The sequence below is a fragment of the Oncorhynchus nerka genome, linkage group LG13 (assembly GCF_034236695.1).
Source record: "Oncorhynchus nerka isolate Pitt River linkage group LG13, Oner_Uvic_2.0, whole genome shotgun sequence".
Lineage (NCBI taxonomy): Eukaryota > Metazoa > Chordata > Actinopteri > Salmoniformes > Salmonidae > Oncorhynchus > Oncorhynchus nerka.
In genome coordinates this window covers 82,934,104-82,956,352 of record NC_088408.1, presented here as the reverse complement: position 1 = coordinate 82,956,352, position 22,249 = coordinate 82,934,104, and positions in this window count along the sequence as shown.

Here is a 22,249-nt window from a genome sequence, read left to right as displayed (position 1 = left end):
TCTGTGGTCTGGCTGTGCTGTCCGCTGATGCTCATTATAACATCATGGTTAATCATGCCAGCACTGTATGTGAAACATACAATGGCGACAACAATTAACACACTACACACCACCTAACCTGGTCCCAGACCTGTTTGTGCTCTTGCCAACTCCATGAATAGCTGTCATTAAGAAGTTGGCATGATTGCACAAACAGACTGGTACCTAGGCTAGCACTCATAAACTCTATTATACAAAGCTCAACCTCAAAACCATTCTCTGACTTCTCATCTCATTCCCTGGAGAAACAAGCATTGACCTTTAGACTAAGCTGTACATGCTGTGCCATTTTCAAGAGAAAGAGCGACAAAGAGAGAAAGAGTGAGAGAAGTTGGTGGCTTCAAATCCAACAGATCATAGTTAAATCAGCACCATTCTCTAGTTTTGTAGCGTTAGCCAGGCTGGCTTATTATTGGACCACTGAAACAAAATCTATTAGCCTTTGTTTGAAAGGGCTGCAGCATGCAGGTTTCTGTTCCATAGCTGTGGGGGCTACTTAATGTTATTACCAACAACAACAACAACACAGCACACAGCCATTGAGACAGATGTAAGCTCCTGGCTGGCCTTTCTGCATGGGGTAAGAGGGGCTGCATCCCAAATGGCACTCTATTCCCTATATAGTGGCAGGTTAACATTTATTGTGAGCAATTTCTGCTAGAAAGGACAGCTGCAAAGTCAAAATTGACTTTATTGTAACAATTCATGAATTCTTTCTTAGCTTTTTGGTCTTAATTTAAAGTTAGGGTTAGGCATTAGGGTTAGCATTGTGGTTAAGGTTAGAGTCAAGGTTAGGTTTAAAATCAGATTTGATGCCTTTGTAGCAGTGCCAGCTAGTGACCACTCTGCAGAGCTGCCTCCAGGACAAAAAACACAAACCTGCCCCATTTTGGGTGAAGCCAGAAAGAGGAATTAATCAGAAACCTGCTTGTGGGTGGCTGCTGGCTGGAGTGTAGAAGAGATCTGGACCAGAGTTTAGAAGAATAGCCTTGATATTTTCCTTTGAAAATATCCTGATGCCTCCAAACCCCTTTGTGCACAGCACAGCTGATAATTAATTTGATCAAGACTCAATGGGTCAACAGACAAGTGTCCAACTGCGCAGCAGATATCATACAGATTGGTTTCAGGTTTAGTCTAAAACCTTTTAATAGTGAGTATTGCTACTGTATTCTTATTATGCTAATACTTACTATTTACCCCATTTAAATTGCTTTGTTAAATCTGAATTTAATAACTTTACAATTTCAAAAAGGGCAATGTAACCGGTAACTGTCAGATTCAGGTCAGTAGGCCACTCAAATTGGCTATTTACACAAAACTGCATAAATACTGCATAAATACTGCGATAATACACAAAACTATTATCATCTGTGAATAACATAGTTATGATGATATAATCCTTTAATTAGGCCTACTAGGGATATGGGTCTTCACACTATATCCCAATAATGAGAAATTGTCTAAACTTTACTCAGCATGTGTCCTAAATAGCACCCTATTCCCTAAACAGTGCACACGTTTTGACCAGGGTCCCTAGAGATCTGGTCAAAAGTAGTGCCCTTTATAAGGAAGGGTGTGCCATTTGCTACACACCGTCAGTCTTGCCTGGAGGTAGCTGTTCCTGGGATCACTTCATAAAATGTACACTCCTGAGCTCACGTCTGGGAAGTCACTCTGCCGCTCCTTCAGATCTCGGATCAAACTGGGAGAAGGACAGAGAGGATATTACATTCACACAGTACAACAAGACTTGGAAATGGTCACACAGAATATTTCTCTTTAGCCAGCAGAATTCAGAGAAAGGCAACAGTAATCTTAATAAAGATTGTGGTTTAATCTGACTCAGCATTTATAGAGCATAGTAGACATGCCAGTAATGATGACAAGGCCACACCAATGGCACCCTATTCCCTATATAGTCCACTACTTTGCCCAGGGCCCATTGGGTTCTGTTCAAATTAGTGCACTATATTGTGGAATATGGTGCCAATTGGGACTCACCCCTGGAAAGGTGATACCAAAAGCAGGTGTTTACTCACAGAGCTGAGAGTTAAAGCATCCAATCAATACATTTTTTTTATAGAAAACCAAATTATTGTGTAGAAATGTGCCAAATCATCAGAAATCTGAACGAGAAAAGCTATCACTAAATGCACTTTAGGTGGTATATTAGTGAAATAGGTAGTGAAGAATTAAGTCATACAAACCCTTGATTGTTCTGTCATATGAATCGGTAAGGAACTGACGTACTCTGTCTGCAGAAATTGCAAAGGATATTCCTGCTCTGACCTTCAGAGTATTTATTCCGATGACATCCCCATCCTTGAAACACAAGTACAAATTGAAAATAACAAGGTTTGAATATAAACAGAACTGTAGCATTCAAATATTTCATTTTCATTGAAAAGTTACTTTTAAAATGACAAACATTTTCTGTTGTTCTGTTCTGTCATTTCCTGCTGTTCCAATAATTTGATGTTTTCATGTGTGATGCTAAGCATAGTAATTCTTATTGAGTGAATAAACAGAATGGGACATTTGTATCCTTTGGTGAATTTGAAAGGAAAGCAGTATTTTTACAACATAAAGCTTGAGCCCATCACCTTGATATAGCCTATGTAACTATTTGTGAACAATTGTGTTTTATATAAATGCACTGCACCATTGCAATGTTGTGCATGAGTCTTATTTTTTATATTCCACAAGGACTGGAAACATAATAATAAAGGGGGCAAAAAAGCCCTTAAGCTTCGTCAAGGGCGACTGTAGGAGTATTTTTCTGCTTCGAGATCAATAGTCAGACATAAGTCTGCAAAAATATAAGAATGATTTCCGTGGCAGATTTGAAAACAACAGAGATGTCGCAGCAAAACATAGAATAATGACCTTGAGCATTGAGCATAAACCCTATATAGAAAACTGAATTATGACCTTGAGCATAAACCCTATATAGAAAACTGAATTATGACCTTGAGCATAAACCTTATATAGAAAACTGAATTATGACCTTGCAAATCTCTTTCCTAAATGAAAACAGAAAAATACACAGCATATGCTGATTGCATCTTACATACCTCTCAAATACAATCTAACGCAGTAATTCCCCCAAGAAGTGGTCACCCTGAGTTGCCATAGTGTAAAAGAACAGAGCAATAAACAAAAGTTAATGGCCATTGTATTGCACTGCAATGTTGAATTCAAAACAGAGACAAGAAGAGACAATGGAGACATACACTCTTAGAAAAAAAGGTTCCAAAAGGGCTCTTTGCCTGTCCCCATAGGAGCACCCTTTAGGGGCACCCTTTTTCTACCAGGAACCAAAAGGTGCTTTAAAGGGTTCTCCTATGGGGACAGCCGAAGAACCCTTTTAGGTTCAGTATGTATAGTATGTACGGTATGTAATGATATGTAAAGAGATGCACATGTGGTAATATAATGCTCCAAATACTGCTGCTCGACTGCCATATTTCACATGTGCATCCTAAATTGCACCTTATTTCCTATATAATGCACTACTTTTGAACAAGGCTCTGGTCAAAAGTAGTGCACAATTCATGGAATAGGGTGCTATTTGAGTCGCAAGCCTACGACCTACATTGATGATGACGTCCGTCTGGATGTACTACATGTGAGTCATTGAGTCCCAGTTCCAGGCCGTTCCAATGGGCCCTGCTGATGCCTGTCGTGACAGTGTTTTGCAGGGAGAATAAGATTTAAACAAAGCTTCAATTTCAACTTATATCCAGTGCTGGCCTCTTTCATGTTTTTGTGATGTATTTGTGGTTCCAATCATTCTTTCATTTGTTCACGCAAGAGGATAAGATTTGAGCATGTTCTCTCCCTTTACCTTCAGGGAGAAGGGACTGTCCACCGCCACCACAAACTCCCTCAGCCGCAGGTCAGACGAGTGGCCCAGCAGGACTGGCAGTGTACTCTACAGAACAAGATAAACATAGAGATCATATAACTTCTAGAATGAATGTTTTTACTGACCAAGATGGCTGAGTTTTTACTCATGCTAGGATATACATTCTAGTGTTATTGTTAATTCTGTGAAGATTCACACAATGGGAAAGGCTTTTAGACCGCTCTGTTAATACATTGGCCCTTTAACAGAAGACAGTTCCTTCAGCACTGAATCATCAGTAAGGCCAACAAGGCACTCTCAATTTAACCTTCACTCCCAGACTAATCCGGTCTCTGCCTACCTTCTCTTGTCATGGGTTGAAGTATTTTTATTGCTGGAATCTGACACGTAGTGTTTATTGCCATTGCCAGCCCTTCTAGGGTGTAAAGCCTTGTTCCATCACAGCCTCGCTTTGAAGGCAACTTTTAGGCTCTGCTACTCCCTATAAAGGCTTAACGTCTACCATCACAAGTCCATTCTATCTAATCCTCTGTGTTTGTATTCCACACACACGTTTATAGTCTTCTATAGTATAGTGTGCAGAGTGATGGGCTGAATCAAAATGGTTGTCTTCCCTGCATGTTTTGGCCCTGGCCTGGAGTGGGTTTTAGTTGACTGTGTTTTGGCCAGGGATCCCATAATGCCACACAGAGGAGCTGTTTACACTTGTCATCGCGGTGACAAATGTTTTAGTTACAGCAACATTTGCGAATAATGGGAGAAGAAAAAAGGCTGAAGCTTTGAATTTATAAGACCAGAACCAATAGCCCCTATAGGAAAACCTGACGACAAATTGATCATGTCAAGGAGTGGAATCTGATTTTAGTCAGGCGAAAGGCCCTCGCTCGCTGACTTTCCCTCTGTAGAACATCTGCCAGACTGTTTCTGTAGAATTAATTAACTCTCTGCCTTTTCGATGTTACTCACTGATTTCAAGCCAGCAGGCCAATGGAAAATACCAAGCAGAATTTAGCATGAGGACCTGTGGGATGAGAGAGAGGGCAATTGGAACAACCTCATTTTAGGAATGAGGAGGAGGAGAGAGAGGAGGACTCACATTCGACTCGATTTTGATTCCATTTCCTTGTTGGAGGCATCTTATTGAACACAGCTCTTCAGCTCCACTTTGATTCTCTGCTTGTAGGATAGGACATGGGCTTTGGTGAATATCCAGCAGTCCTCTGACACAATGAACTCTGAACCACTTGACACAGGGACCTCCTGGTATGAAAATGGGAACCTGAGTGATAAAGACACCAATCATGTTGCTGTCTAAAGTTACAACAACCATATGTCATCATATTTTGCTCTCATGATTCCAAAACACAGAGGAATCAGTTCCAACGAAGGGTTTAAGAAAATACATGAGTATGTTAAAGCTGTAAACATTTCATATTTTTGGGGATAATACTACTATATGGCATTTTTAAAATACAAAAACGCATACAATCTGTCTGACTTTTTCAATTTATAAAGTAATGGCCGGGCAGGGCCTGACATATGGGTATGCACATTCTGAGCTAAAGTTTTTATTACAGCTTCTTAAACACTTAAATCTTTGGTAAAATAAATGGCGTGTTCACCCCAAAAGTGCATAGCGTAAACTTACATGCCAGGGTAAGTCACTATTCTTCTACCTGTTTTCTGGTATGGCTTGTCAGGTTGGTTATCAGGCTCCAAATCAGCAAGCTTGGCTGGCGGCAGACCACATGTGGAGCTACCTTTATAGGCCACCTAGCCTTCCTCTTCTACTTAAAGGTTCATTATGACTCTCTGTTACATCAGGGGAATTGTAAATCCTTGCCCCCCATTGCTATTCCCCTGCAGTATCTTCTCCTCCTGTTATAGGGCATGTGTTCTCACATGAAGGCTACAACACACTGCTCTCACACGCACATTAACATGTAGGCTACTTTTCCTAAAGCTTCTGTGCACTCCACAATATGACTATCAAAAGTTGGAGAACCTGTCCCTTCCACTGGTGCTGTCAGAGACCTAGGCTCGTTGGGTACTGAGGCTGCGTCCAAAATGGTGCCCTATTCCATGCCCCTCCTGCTTGAGGATCTATCTATTTCAGCCATCTATTTTCCACTTATAGAGGGGCTGGTGGGAGGAGCTATAGGAGGACAGGCTCATTGTAATGGAATAAATAGAACGGTGTCAAACATGTGGTTTCCATATGTTGGATGCCGTTCCATTAATACCATTCCAGCCATTACAATGAGCCTGTCCTCCTATAGCTCCTCCCACCAGCCTCCACGGACCACTTGTCACTTAAATCTCGTTGGATTGATTGCTTTCATTTTAGTCCTGCTACTCTTTCATACTCTTGTTTTTGCCTGTTGTTTTTCCTCGTTAACATTCAATGAACCGTCAAACACACCTCGGGAATGGCTGAAATGGGCTCAATGGAATACATTGTCTTTCCGTTGCATCTATAAGAACACTCCTCTCGACGCTTACATCACAAGAAAGAGAAGAAAGATCATTTTATTTTGATAGGTGTTCATTTTTTGTGGAATTGAAAAAGTAATCATTTTATAGAGTGAATTCGGACAACATCTATAAAACGTATTAGCCTAACACACAATACATTTTTGAAATCCTCAAAATGTTACCTTATCACACACAAAAAAAAAAAATATGTTGATATCGTATTCACAGGAGACATGACACACACATTTGTGTACAATGAGTCAAAACTATATTTTCAGTTTGCATTTGGAGACTGGGACAGCATTATTATAGTCCTAATGGTAGCCCATTGACAATTAATTGAGGTTTTGTGTGACTAGGAAACATCGGAGGGTTCAGAAATGTATCATGTGTTGGGCTAATATGTTGCATAGATGTCTGAAGAGGTTACAGAAGACGGAAATGCAAAAGGTGTCCCATGTTTTCTGAATTCACTCAAACAGTACTAATAACAGTACTACAAGAAAACAACAAGAACCAGAGCCCTGCCTAACCTAACTACCGGGGGTCCCCAATATAAACTGGATCTCTATCCACTGTTGGAAAAGCCTATAAGACTGTTCCACTTTAGTTACTCCATGCTGTCCTATTTTAGCTAGCTATGGTTGGTAAAGCAGGACACCTAAAAACTGACTGGATTACAAAATGTAAACATAAAATTGGCAACTTTTTTATAACAGTTGTATAACCTTAACATCAAAACAGAAAATAAACTATGTCACTGATCTTACCTTGTGCTTTGCAGGGTCACACCAATGAAGTGATTTGATTTTGATCATGTTGATTCTCTACAAGGGGTTAGTAACAATAGTTTTGGTTCTCTTGTCACACCAATAAATAAACGTGTCAGAATTACAATGTCCCCCCCCCAAAAAATATAATAAAATAAAAAAGTTTACATTGTCTCAGTTGATATGATGTCCCACCAGGGGTGAAAGTAGATTTGATTTCTTACCGGTCCGCCAGCGTCTAAGATACTCATTTCTGCCTTGACAAAATCTAAGTGTTCTCCTCAAACCACAATGCAATTTGGACCGTATACCACCCGGTTTCCAGTCAATTCACAAATGGTTTTTGTGGCTGACATGCAGTAATGTTTAATAATGGTGTAGTAGCCTACAGTGTTTTGGGCATGTTGTAATAATTGTGATAGACTCACGTTTTACTGGCCCGGCGTACCCCCACTATTTATTTTACCGGGACGCCTTACCGGACCGTCTTACTTTCACCCCTGTGTCCTACTCCTTCCGAATTCACCCAACAGTTGAAATGTTTACAAATTAGACGCTCTGATTTGAAAGAAACTTCTGAAAACAAACACTGATTATAGTGATATTATGTATGATCTCGCAAACAATGTAAAATGTGTATAGATATGTGTAATCTAGAGCGAAACTTTTAGATTTTTAATCCGAGGGTATCCTGCTATTGCCACACTTGTTGAATTATGCAGCAGAACATAACATCAACAGTAATTAATGAGGCAGTCTAGACATCACAGGTGAGTTAGGCCTAGACAGAGCAAGTTTTTGGTGGTTACAGCCCTGTCCCACCCCTAAATGATTCATATATGCAAATACATGCATACTGTCTCCCTAGGGTCCACTGCCAAACCCTGATAGATGGCCAGAGCTTGGAATGCCTTGGGTCCACTGCACACATCACAAACAGAGCATTTCAGATGACATGCACTTTGAATGGATTCCTCTAGATATTATTTGGAAAAGGTTCTCAGCTAGTTTATTTGCCCATTTTGAAATATAATTATATTCAAAGTTGTTATTTAACTCTGGTGAATGTGCCATCCATTACTGTGATATGTCAGGCCATATTAAATAGTTATACTCCTGTTTGTTAGGCTAATACTAAACTATAACCTCTGTAACAACCCACAGAGACATAAGCGTAACAAAAACAGCTTTTGTACAATGAGCACAACACAGCACAAAAACAGTCAATAGATTCAGTGTGGCTACTTTTTAATGCTGGTGCTATTACTTAGAAATGCTCAGGAAAGGTGATGAAATAATGTGTTACCTTCCTTGCCTGTAGTGTACATCTGAGGCTGTGTGTACTGTATCAAGCATCTTAGAGTAGGTATGTTGATCTAGGATCAGGTCCCACCTGTCCATTCTTATTCTTTGTGATGTAAAAGGAACATCTGATCCTAGATCAGCATTCATTCTCTAAGACACTATGAATACAGGCTCTGTTTTTTTAACTGAGTAAAGTGTTGAATGTTGCTGCAAAGGTACACAGCTCTGTTTTGTATGCAACTCTGGCTCTCATGTGGAGGAATCCTGTCATGCAGTGAAGTCTTTATCTTAACCCCTCCACAAAAACAGTACAATAACGCAACCATCTGCAATAGGATTGTGAGTTTGCTCAACAACATTTTCACACACAAACCTTTTTGTTTTACAGTGTATAGGCTGCTTCTCATTTTGATGATTACTCAGTCCAATCACCTCATTGTTGTCCCAGTCCGTTAAACATGATCTGATACCCTTCAAAGCGTACAGTAATTGGAAGCCATGTGGTTTGCACACCTGCTTTTCTCAGAAGCCATGTGGTTTGCACACCTGCTTTTCTCAGAAACCAGGAGGGGATCTAATGCATGATGCATTTCTTTATTTCTCCATCCACATTCCACTGTGGCTATAGCAACAATAAGTAACCACTTGTTATTAGTAACAGGCATAGATTGTGTTGCAATGGAGACATTTCCATATAGGCTTTCTTTCTTCCAATAGGCATAACAACAGTTTTGTTGAAAATAATGAAACCATCACAATGTTTACCACTTTTGTTACTTGGCTGGCACAGAATGGAACAGCAAACTTTCATTTGGTATCATCTCAGATGCATTAAGATATCAAAAGCTTGATCACTGGAAAAGTACTGATGCGCCAATCCATACCAGATCATTCACTTCTGCTCTATTTGACTACTATGACTGTGTCCAATTCACCCCAAACAGTGCTAGTAAGTAATAGTGTCCACCCCAAAATGCCACCCTATTCCCTATTTAGTGCACTACTTTGACCATGGCCTATGTAGGCCTGTAACAATGACCAAATATCAATTGAATATGCTCTGGATTCATGCTAGATGAGGAAAGAAAGAAACAGGGATTGTCTGATCATATTGTAAAGAAGACGCTAATCTGCCCCTACACACTTTGTATTTCCTTATCATACGGTATGTTAACACAATCAACCTTAATCAAATATAGTTAAGACCTCCGTTATTCAATGAAATAACATTTTATTGGTGCCCACTTGGCACAGGACGTCAGGTCAATGTCTATTCCATGTCGGTACAACTGAGCTGATTCATTCCGTGTGTGCCCAGTGGGTGGGCTTGGTTGTCAGTTATGTAATGTTGTAAAGTTCTGCCAAGGGTCTGGCAGAGGTGTTTTTTCTCCATTGGAGAATAAAAACGGAATCAAGTTTTTCCTCACAAAATTGGATCACAGAGCGAATAAAATGTGAAGTATTCCTCAGTAGACAGTAAGATAAGATGATGGCTTGACCTTAGAGAGAAGCAGCAGCAGTTTAGCCTTCATACTTTAGTCTGAAATAGGCTAATTACAATCTCTGACAGACAGGGCATAGGCTACATGCAGCATGGCTTACACATGGCAGCAGAGCATAAATACCCATGTTGGGCCATATTGACAGGCAATTAGGGCTGTAAAATCCAGTTATTCAACAAGATATTAAGCAGCGTAGCAACTAAATGTCTGTATATAATTTGACATACTTCTTAGAGCCTGCAAGAGTATTATTCAGGAATATTATTTTATTTTTCTCCCTCATCCTATCAGTGCAAGGTGTAAATCTGAAAAAGGAACACTATCTGTCTCCTATAAACAACCAAATGAGTTGTGCACCCATTTAGATAGCAGTACTTGTTTTGGTTGTTAGGCCTATAACGAAATAACAAAACCATTCCATTAGCCTAATAATTCAAATGATTTGAAGTGGTTTATAATTTAAGTTGCTCTGCCATTTCCTAGTTGCAAAAATTGTAATAGTTTGCCTAATTTCAGTTTATGTGACAAAATAAGATTGTATAGTGCAGAGAATCATTGAACCATCTAAACCGCTGTGAAATATATTTTATGTAAACAAAAATATTGTATTTTAAACTGTTGGAAGCTGGTGTACAAAACCGAAAGTAGAAGATGCAAAAATGAAATTTAAGAACTGGAAGCATAGTGTCACGCCCTAACCTTAGAGCTTTTCATGTCTCTATTTTGGTTTGGTCAGGGTGTGATTTGGGTGGGCATTCTATGTTCCGTTTTCTATGTTTTTGTATTTCTTTGTTTTGGCCGGGTATGGTTCTCAATCAGGGACAGCTGTCTATCGTTGTCTCTGATTGGGAACCATACTTAGGTAGCTTTTCCCACAGGGTTTTTGTGGGTAGTTCATTTCTGTTTAGTGTTTTGCACCTTACAGGACTGTTTCGGTTTAATTTATTCTCTTGTTATTTTGTTTAGTGTTCAGTGTAAATAAAGTAAGCATGAACACTTACCACGCTGCGCTTTGGTCCGATGATTCCTCGACGACAAATACCGTTACACATAGAAATAGCGCACATAGAACAGATCTACAGCTTCAATGAGAATGACAGATGTATAACTCACATTTCTATGTGAAGATGGTCAACAAAAAGTTACATATTGCCACTGAAACACACATGAGAAAATACAGAAACACATAAACAAATGTTTTTAGGCTACTTTGTATGATTGACTGGAAAATAAGAAATGTAGCCCTGGGCTATGAAACATTTCTTCCTTTGGCCCTAACCCACCACTAGGCTATTTACCCACATCACTGTGACATTTCTGAATCAATATGACTGAGGGCTTTTTACTGAGTTCTGCTAGTTTGTTTTTAGTTCTCAAGCAGCACATACTGGGGTAAGTCCTTCCATCACTCCCGCACACAGGCTCTGCAAGGGTGCAAACACATGAACCGCGAACTCTGCGCTTTCCCTCTGGATATTCGCATGTCATCCCTTCGTCACAAATGTAAATTCCACGCTCCCCGCCCATATTTGGTATATATATATATATATATATATATATATATATAAAAAAACAATATGCAAAAACATATCATACAAAATAGTATACCAAATAACACATACAAACTTTATACACAGGGGTACATACATTTAAACAAAATTAAAAAGGCTTCACAGGCATTTAGGGGAGAGGTCGACCGATTATGATTTTTCAACGCTGATACCGATACCGATTACTGGAGGACCAAAAAATGCCAACACCAATTAATCTGACAATTTATATATATATATTTGTAATAATGACAATTACAACCATACTGAATGAACAATGAACACTTTTATTTTAACTTAATATAATACATAAATGAAATCTATTTAGTCTCAAATAAATAATGAAACATGTTGAATTTGGTTTAAATAATGCAAAAACACAGTGTTAGAGAAGAAAGTAGAAGTGCAATATGTGCCATGTAAAAAAGCTAATGTTGAAGTTCCTTGCTCAGAACATGAGAACATATGGAAGCTGGTCGTTCAATATTCCCAGTTAAGAAGTTTTAGGTTGTAGTTATTATGGGAATTATGACGCGTCAACTATTTCTCTCTATACCGTTTGTATTTCATATACCTTTAACTATTGGATGTTCTTATAGGTACTTTAGTATTGCCAGCCTAATCTCGGGAGTTGATAGGCTTGAAGTCATAAACAGTGCTGTGCTTAAAGCTTTGTGAAGAGCTGCTGGCAAATGCAGGAAAGTGCTGTTTGAATGAATGCTTACGAGCCTGCTGCTGCCTACCACCGCTCAGTCAGACTGCTCTATCAAATATCAAATCATAGACTTAATTACAATATAATAAACACAGAAATACGAGCCTTTGGTCATTAATATGGTCAAATCCGGAAAACTATAATTTCGAAAACAAAATGTTTATTCTTTCAGTGGAATACAGAACCGTTCCGTATTTTATTGAACAGGTGGCAACCTTAAGTCTAAATATTGCTGTTACATTTACATTTACATTTACATTTAAGTCATTTAGCAGACGCTCTTATCCAGAGCGACTTACATTGCACAACCTTCAATGTTATGTCATAATTATGTAACATTCTGGCAAATTAGTTCACAGTTCTCAATGAGCCAGGCGGCCCAAACTGTTGCATATACCCTGACTTTGCTTGCACTGAACGCAAGAGAAGTGACACAATTTCCCTAGTTAATATTGCCTGCTAACATGAATTTCTAAATATGCAGGTTTAAAAATATATACCTCTATGTATTGATTTTAACAAAAGCATTGATATTTATGGTTAGGTACATTTGTGCAAAGATTGCGCTTTTTTCGGCAATGCACTTTTGCTAAATCATAATTGGCGAAGTTGAAGTAGGCTGTGATTCGATGATAAATTAACAGGCACCGCATTGATTATATGCAACAAGCTAGTTAACTTAGTAATATCATCAACAATGCGTAGTTAGCTAGTGATTATGTGAAGATTGATTGTTTTTTATAAGATACGTTTAATGCTAGCTAGCAATTTGGCTCCCTGCAGCCACAAGGTCCTTTTGACGCTGCACTCACGTAACAGGTGGTGAGCCTGCCACGTAGTTTCCTTGCGGATTGCAATGTAACTGGCCATAATCTGCGTCCAAAAAGGCAGATTACCGATTGTTATGAAAACTTGAAATCGGCCCTAATTAATCGGACATGTTGATTAATCGGTCGGCCTCTAATTTAGGGTTTGCTTTGCTTTTACCATTTTTCAGACTATGCAGGACAAGGTGTCTTTTTCGAAGTAAACGCGCATTAAGTGCAGAGGCTAAGAGAATCCAAACCACAAACTTTGTCATGGTCCAAAAAAGTTGATAGCCCCTGTACATTCGTAACAATTAATGAAAATGTTCAAGCAGTCCTTCTGTTCTTGTTTCTATATCACCTATGTCCCGTCTTATTTAAGTTGAACAATTCTGCCTTCTTTGGAAAGAACTCACTAGACACAGACATCAATTCAACATCTATTCCACTGTGGTCCATGGAAACATTGTTGATTCAACCAGTGTGCGCCGTTGGGAAAATGTCAAGGTGCCTTAAAAATCTCCAGCTTCCAGTTGGTCTATTTTGCAGTTTAAGTGTCATTGTAATTATGTTTCCAGTGGCAGCCTGGTGATGTTGAGCTCCCTCTGTGTTGTTCTGTCCTCTGGTCGGTCCCCTCAGGTAAGCTCCCTAGAATGCAACTGGGTGAGTATATGTAGAGCATTTGGAGAAGAGATCCACAAGAAAGAACCCTCTTTCACCACAGCAGTCTTCTGTGTGAATGATCAACAACATTTATAGTACTGTAACTCACGTGATGATATATGACAACCTAGGCCAACTTTATTTGGATTGATGATTGATGATTTCAGTGGGTTTACTTAAACCTTTCTGGACTTAAAAAAGGCAAACAAATACAAAAAGCTTAAATAAAGTAAATTAATAATGCCAGTAACTTTACGTCATAATTTTCCACATAAAGCTCTCACTTTACCACTTTACCACTTTACCACTAATAGCTTAGCCATCTATCAAATGTCACCAACCAACCAACATCATCAATCCATCATACACATCCACATGCATATTCTAACATGAGCAAGGACGATGTATTTATCCTAGCCTGAGGTACCTGCAGTGTCATTCAGCACAGGGATGGGTTTTATCTACTAGGCAGCTGAAGATGGGTGTGGGTAGTCTTCATCATGTGTATGGTAGGAGACCCTTTACTCTGCAATACAAATACACAGTCCTGGGTTTGATGAAAAGGAGCGAAGCCCACCTGGTGTATTCTAAGCATGTAATCCTTGGAGCAGATGCATAATTAGGAGACAAAACAATGCTGTTTAGAGAGATCAGCTCAGTCTATGATTTTTACAAATATAGCCTGTTTCAGTTGTCATTGACAAATGGACAACACATTTGACATTTTTAGTGTTAATATTTTTCACATTATTACATTTTAAAGAGGAAGTGTATGATGGCAAAAGATGTGCCTCTGCGCATCATACTCGAGCTCAAGTTCAAGCCTTGCTCTACCTTGCACACTATTGAGTAGCCTAAATTGTAATTGCAATATGCCTACTTGTGTAGGCCTATAGCACGTGTCAAACTCATTCCACAGAGGGTTTGAGTGTCTGCGGGTTTTGCTCCTCCCGTACTTGATTGATGAATTAAGGTCACTGATTGGTAAGGAACTCCCCTCACCTGGTCGTCTAGGTCTTAATTGAAAGGTAAAACCAAAAACCAAAAACCAGCAGACACTAGGCCCTCCATGGAATGAGTTTGACACCTTTGGCCTATAGAATACAAGGTCCCATGTTGCTCAGTAGGTAACCTAGCTTACCCGTAGCCTGTTTCCTTAGACCAAATACTGATTTCCTGATGCCTAGTCATCTTACCCCTACACATATTTACCTCCATCACTCGTGTCCCTGCACATTGTAAATATGCTATTGGAACTGACCCTGTATATACAGTAGTATGCTTACTTACTTATTGTGTTCTTCATATTTCTTCTAATTTCTCTTTTTTATATTATTACATTGTTATTGATTATTGCATTGTTGGGTTTTGAGTTTACAAGAAATGCATTTCACTGTATTTGTGCATGTGACTTTAAAACTTGAAACTTGATTAAGTTCAGTTTGATTCAATTAATCGTTCTATTTTTTGTAAGTCTTTTGACGACATCGTCAGAGAAAGGGGTGATGTGAGTCGTCTGATGTGTTTGCTGTGCCTGACTTCATCATACTAATACAGATCTGCGATTTGCTGGAAATCCTGCTGACCCAAATGGCACCGCAGGGAAACTGCCAGCTTGGTCCAGGATGGTTACCTGAGATATTACGCTTTTTCCATGTACATAAACCCATGAAGACAGATTTAGGATTAAGACAAGTCAGAGCTGACCTGGATTCATGGCCCCCAAATACACACACCATGTAGGCTACTGTACTTTTCTGCACCTACAACTAAATGTATACATTTTTATTGAAAATGTATACATGAATGTTGGATTATCTTGGTGATCTACAACATAACATTCTGTATAAAATGTGTGTGTGCACTGACAGATGATGTGTAATTTTGACAGAGTGAAGCTTACTTTGCATAGAAACACATCACAGAATTGTTCGTCTTACAATTTGGCTTATAGATGAGCAGATGTTGCACTTGTATTTTCACATGGTAACCAATGGCCATATAGTTGTGTATGTGTGTGGGTGATATGAGGCCCCAGACAAAGGTGAATTTGGCTCCTATTACTGTCGACAGTGACTGGAGATAATTGGCTTAGTCATGGCACTGGCACGGTGGGTCATGTTCAAGGCTGAGTGCTCACATCGGGGACAGTTGAATTCAATTGTTTCAGTGTCAAAATACAGTACCGTGACAAAACAAATCGCAATTTATACTTTCTGAAGGCACTGTACCGTAGCAGGGCCTGCTTTGTCAACAGATGAAGTCAAAACAGACAGTTAACACCAGCCAGTGATCTAGTCAAGTCACTAAACCTCAAGACCGAGTCGTGTCCAGTCCGAGTCCCACGAGTTGAGTCACAAGTCCCTTGGTAGTGCTAAAAGCTGTGATCCAACAATTGTTGAAGCTACATTTCGTTACATTCGTGTTGAACATTTGTAAAGCATGACTCAGCCTGTACTCTACACAGACCGGTGGGCATAACCAATCAGAGCTGCAGTGGGCCTATAATAGACTATTGCCATATATGGATTTGTGCCATTCACTTTGAACTGGACTCTTTACAGTATGAGCAGTTGTGAGTAGATGGGCTTGTTTTGAGATCAAAGCAAGAGCTGCATCTAGCCAAGTGTGCAAATTGGTTCATATTCTTTGCTAGTTAGTGAGTTATTAGCCCAGTGTCAACAATGGGGGAGTGATTGCTTTCTACAAGAGCACAAAACGTGTACATTTCTAGACATCTTTGAAGTAAAAATAGCTTTTTTTTTTATCTTAAAGGGGAAGTGTTGTATTTTGAGACAAGCTTGAATAAGCTAAGTAGCCAATAGGCAGAGGGTAGCATCACTTGTCTGATTCACTGTAATAATGGTATAGGAATGATAATTAATTTTATTTTGTAAAGTTGTTTTTTGCATTAAAACATCATTTTAAGTCACCTTGCCTGAAGGACAAGTGGACAAACAGGTTATGTCAAGCCCTGCATGTTTTTTAAAAATTCTCATGGAATGTAAGCCAACATTGAACACCACACATTGTCCAGTTACTGTAGGCTGAATGATAGAACAGCTATTTCCATGTTAAAATGTTATGGGATGCATTTTCTCCATTGTTTTTTATGGTGGGCTACTCTGGTAGGCCTACATTATGATCACATAGCCACAGTAGCCCACTTGGCCACTTAAAACTGTAACTTAAAGTGGGTAAAGGCTCAGAATTTTCACATTGTTCAAGTTAGCGCTCAGCAGACCTGAAAATATGCTCAGTGCCGAAAACAATTAGAGGGAATATTGCTAGTATGTAAAATTGTTCAACAAAGAGAGATTTCCTGACATTAAAGTCACTACCAGTCGAGTCCAAGTCCGAGTCCCCACTGGTCGAGTCCGAGTCGAGTCACGAGTCATGAAAATCCTCCTGGACTTGAGTACTATAACACTGACATCAGCTATGTATAGCTGAAAAAGTGATGTTGTACATCAAATACTGTAGGCTTGCTAACTTAGTTGATTCCATCAGCAATAATGAAGAGAGGTTTAAGAATGTGTGCTGCTGTAAAGGGTGTCATGCTGGTTGCTTAGCGAGTACCACTTTCCCCTGTCTCGCAAACACACGTGACCGCCCTCCTGAAGCATCTCTACCCGTCGCACAAAAAGGCCTTCTTAATTTGCGCAAGGTGCAACTCTTTAGGCTGAGGAATTTGAGTTTTACAGATCCCCATCTTCTACACTATTGGTTAGTCTCTTGCTGCATCATCATACGGTCAGACACAATATCATCCACACAACTGTCTGGTTGTGTTGGAATTAGGAGAATGACCCAATTTAGATTGGTCAGAAGACATTATGTCGTTGCTTATTACTTTTATTTTTCCGTGTTATTTCTTTCCTATTATATCTACATTTTCTTTCTCTCTGCATTGTTGGGAAGTCAGCATTTCACTGTTAGTCTACACCTGTTGTTTTACGAAGCATGTGACGAATACAATTTGATTCAATTTTTTTTCTTCGTTTGATGTAAATGAATCTTTTTTGAAGTAAGTAAACACTAACATAGACAGACACATGATCTTCGAGGAGCTCCACTTTAAAGGCCCATACTCAATCGAATGACTTTGATCATGTCCAGACATGGTTAAAAGGGGGAGACATGAAAAGCTAGATACTTGAAAAGGTTCTATTGAGACATGGGGGCAACAAAACCTGTCACAATGCCCTTCAATTTCACTTTGCCACAACGATAGTTTAGAAGTTCCTCTAACTTGTGTCTACAACACTAAGCAGGGGATGAATTATGTAAGAAATACATTACAATGGGGTGTAGAGTTCTGTACAGTACAGTTATTCTTTGTTTATCATGTTTATTGTGTGAATTTCTCAATTCGCCATACAATTGCGTGCGTTGAGTCTTAAGTTCATAACTATTTGAACTTGATTTGAACTTCTCTGGCTAGCAAGATGTCCAACATAATCAATATGATCTTCAAACCTTAGATAAATCAATGACAACTAGGATCAAATAAGTCCTTTTAACATGAATGATTCAGTATGCGCTGAGAAACATCTTTGATATTGTGGACAATCATTATGACACGCTGTACTTCAGCTGTACACCTTTGAAGTACAGAAGCTTTCAACACTTTAATTTCCCCTAAACTTTTTTAAGTAGGCTAAGCATATGATATGTGATGGCAGGCTTGTGATTTAACAATGGAAACCGATCACACAACAGCGAAACTGAGCAATCGGGGGAGAAGGGCATTGTTCAGGGAGGTGACCAAGAACGATGGTCACTCTGACAGAGCGCTAAAGTTCCTCTGTGGAGATGGAAGAACCTTCTAGAAGGACAACCATCTCTGCAGCACTCCACCAAATAGGCGTTTATGGTAGAGTGGCCAGGCAGAAGCCACTCCTCAGTAAAAGGCAACCGACAGCCCGCTTGGAGTTTGCCAAAAGGCACCTAACAACTCTCAGAACATAAGAAACAAGATTCTCTGGTCTGATGAAACCAACTGTACTCTTTGGCCTGAATGCTGAGTGTATTGTCTGGAGGAAACCTGGCACCATCCCTACAGTGAAGCATGGTGGTGGCAGCATCATGCTGTGGGAATCTTTTCAGCGGCAGGGACTGGGAGACTAGTCAGGATCGAGGGAAAGATTAACAGAGCAAATGACAAATCAAATCGAATCAAATCTAATTTTATTTGTCACATACACATGGTTAGCAGATGTTAATGCGAGTGTAGCGAAATGCTACAAAGAGGTTCTTGATGAAAACCTGCTCCAGAGTGCTCAGGACCTCAGATTGGCATGAAGGTTAACCTTAGCGGGACAACGACCCTAAGCACACAGCCAAGACAACGTAGGTGTAGCTCCGGGACAAGTCTCTGAATGTCCTTGAGTGGCCCAGCCAGAGCCCGGACTTGAACCCGATCGAACATCTCTGGAGAGACCTGAAAATAGCTGTGCAGCAACGTTCCCCATCCAACCTGACAGAACTTGAGAGGATCTGCAGAAAAGAATGAGAGAAACTCTCCAAATACAGGTGTGCCAAGCTTTAAGCGCTATACCCAATAAGTCTCAAGGCTGTAATCGCTGCCAAAGATGTTTTAACAAAGTACTGAGTAAAGGGTATGAATACTGATGTAAATGTGATATTTCCTTTATATATACAGTTGAAGTTGGAAGTTTACGTACACCTTAGCCAAATACATTTAAACTCAGGTTTTCACAATTCCTGACATTTAATCCCAGTAAAAATTCTGTAACTGTATCTGTGTCAGTTAGGATCACCACTTTATTTTAAGAATGTGAAATGTCAGAATAATAGTAGAGAGAATTATTTATTTCAGCTTTTATTTCTTTCATCACATTCCCAGTTGGTCCGAAGTTGACATACACTCAATTAGTATTTGGTAGCATTGCCTTTAAATTGTTTAACTTGGGTCAAACATTTCGGGTAGCCTTCCACAAGCTTCCCACAATAAGTTGGGTGAATTTTGGCCCATTCTTCCTGACAGAGCTGGTGTAACTGAGTCAGGTTGGTAGGCCTCCTTGCTCGCACACGCTTTTTCAGTTCTGCCCACACATTTTCTATAAGATTGAAGTCAGGGCTTTGTGATGGCCACTCCAATACCCTGACTTTGATGTCCTTAAGCCATTTTGCCACAACTTTGAAAGTGTGCTTGGGGTCATTGTCCATTTGGAAGACCCATTTGCGACCAAGCTTTAACTTCCTGACTGATGTCTTGAGATATTGCTTCAATATATCCACATAATTTTCCTTCCCTCATGATACCATCCATTTTGTGAAGTGCACGAGTCCCTCCTGCAGCAAAGCACCCCCACAACATGATGCTGACACCCCGGTGCTTCACGGTTGGGATGGTGTATTTCAGCTTGCAAGCATCCCCCTTTTTCCTCCAAACATAACGATGGTCATTATGGCCAAACAGTCATTTTTGTTTCATCAGACAAGAGGACATTTCTCCCAAAATTATGATCTTTGTCCCCATGTGCAGTTGCAAACCGTAGTCTGGCTTTTTCATGGTGGTTTTGGAGCAATAGCTTCTTCCTGCTGAGCGGCCTTTCAGGTTATGTCGATATAGGATTTGTTTTACTGTGGATATAGATACTTTTGTAGCTGTTTCCCCCAGCATCTTTACAAGGTCCTTTGCTGTTGTTCTAGGATTGATTTGCACTTTTCTCATCAAAGTGCGTTCATCTCTAGGACACAGAACATGTCTTCTTCCTGAGCGGTATGGCGGCTGCGTGATCCCATGGTGTTTATACTTGCGTACTATTCTTTGTACAGATGAACGTAGTACCTTCAGGAATTTGGAAATTGCTCCCAAGTATGAACCAGACTTGTGGAGGTCTACAATTTATTTTCTGAGATCTTGGCTGATTTATTTTTATTTTTCCATGATGTCAAGCAAAAAGGCACTGAGATTGAAGGTAAGCCTTAAAATAAATCCACAGGTACACCCCCAATTGACTCAGAAGCTTCTAAAGCCATGACAGAATTTTCTGTAATTTTCCAAGCTTTTTAAAGACACAGTCAAGTTAGTGTAAGTAAACTTCAGACCCACTGGAATTGTGATACAGTGAATTATAAGTGAAATAATATTTTCGTAAACAATTGTTGGAAAAATAACTTGTGTCATGCACAAAGTAGATGTCCTAACTGACTTGCCAAAACTATAGTTAGTTAACAAGAAATTTGTGGAGTGGTTAAAAAAAAGAGTTTTAATGACTCCAACCTACGTTTATATAAACTTCCAACTTCAATTGTATATATAAATTAGCAAACATTTCTAAAAAATACGTTTTTGCTTTGTCATTATGGGGTATTGTGAGTAGATTGGCGAGGGGGAAAAAATGATTTAATACATTTCAGAATAAGGCTGTAACCTAACAAAATTTGGAAAAAGTCTAAGGGTCGTAATACTTTCCTGAAGGCACTGAGTATTACATGTAATACGTTAACTAACGTTTTTCTATATCGTAAAGTCCGCCTACTTGCTTTCTTTCAATGCATTATATTTTACATTTTAATGTCGACATCCTGGTGAAATGAAGGTTAAGAGGAAATAACATTGCATTTATTTGACCAGGAAAGTCACATTGTATTTGACAATAACTACCTGAGACGACATATGGTTAAACATATTGTTTGTTTGATGAGGTCTATAGACTACACAGCTAACTGATGGTCATTCTGTTATAGACTACACAGCTAACTGATGGTCATTCTGTTATAGACTACACAGCTAACTGATGGTCATTCTGTTATAGACTACACAGCTAACTGATGGTCATTCTGTTATAGACTACACAGCTAACTGATGGTCATTCTGTTATAGACTACACAGCTAACTGATGGTCATTCTGTTATAGACTACACAGCTAACTGATGGTCATTCTGTTATAGACTACACAGCTAACTGATGGTCATTCTGTTATAGACTACACAGCTAACTGATGGTCATTCTGTTATAGACTACACAGCTAACTGATGGTCATTCTGTTATAGACTACACAGCTAACTGATGGTCATTCTGTTATAGACTACACAGCTAACTGATGGTCATTCTGTTATAGACTACACAGCTAACTGATGGTCATTCTGTCAGGAAGAGTTTCATTCTGGCCTACTTTTGAATGACATTGATGTGCTAAAAGGCATACAGGGAACTAGATATCCTCTTCATTAGGCCGCACCAGATGGACAGAATAGTTTGATCTTCATCCAGTTGTAATTCCTCTATCAGGAGAGTCCTTTGATTGTGGTCTTGTGGTGAGTGGTCTCACTCTACGCATTTATTATTCAAATTACATTTGTTTTTCAAAGAAAAGGAAAGTAGACAATGAATGTAGGGTGTTCCAGCAAGAGTGGACATCGAAATATTTATTTATTGAGGTATCAGGGAAAGCTGTGTGCTTAGTGTGCAAAGAGGGCATCGCTGTCTTGAAAGACAATAATTTGTCCCGACACTTCCAGACGAAGCATGCAGAGAAATATAGGAATATGACCCGACAATTAGAAGCCAACAATCTCATC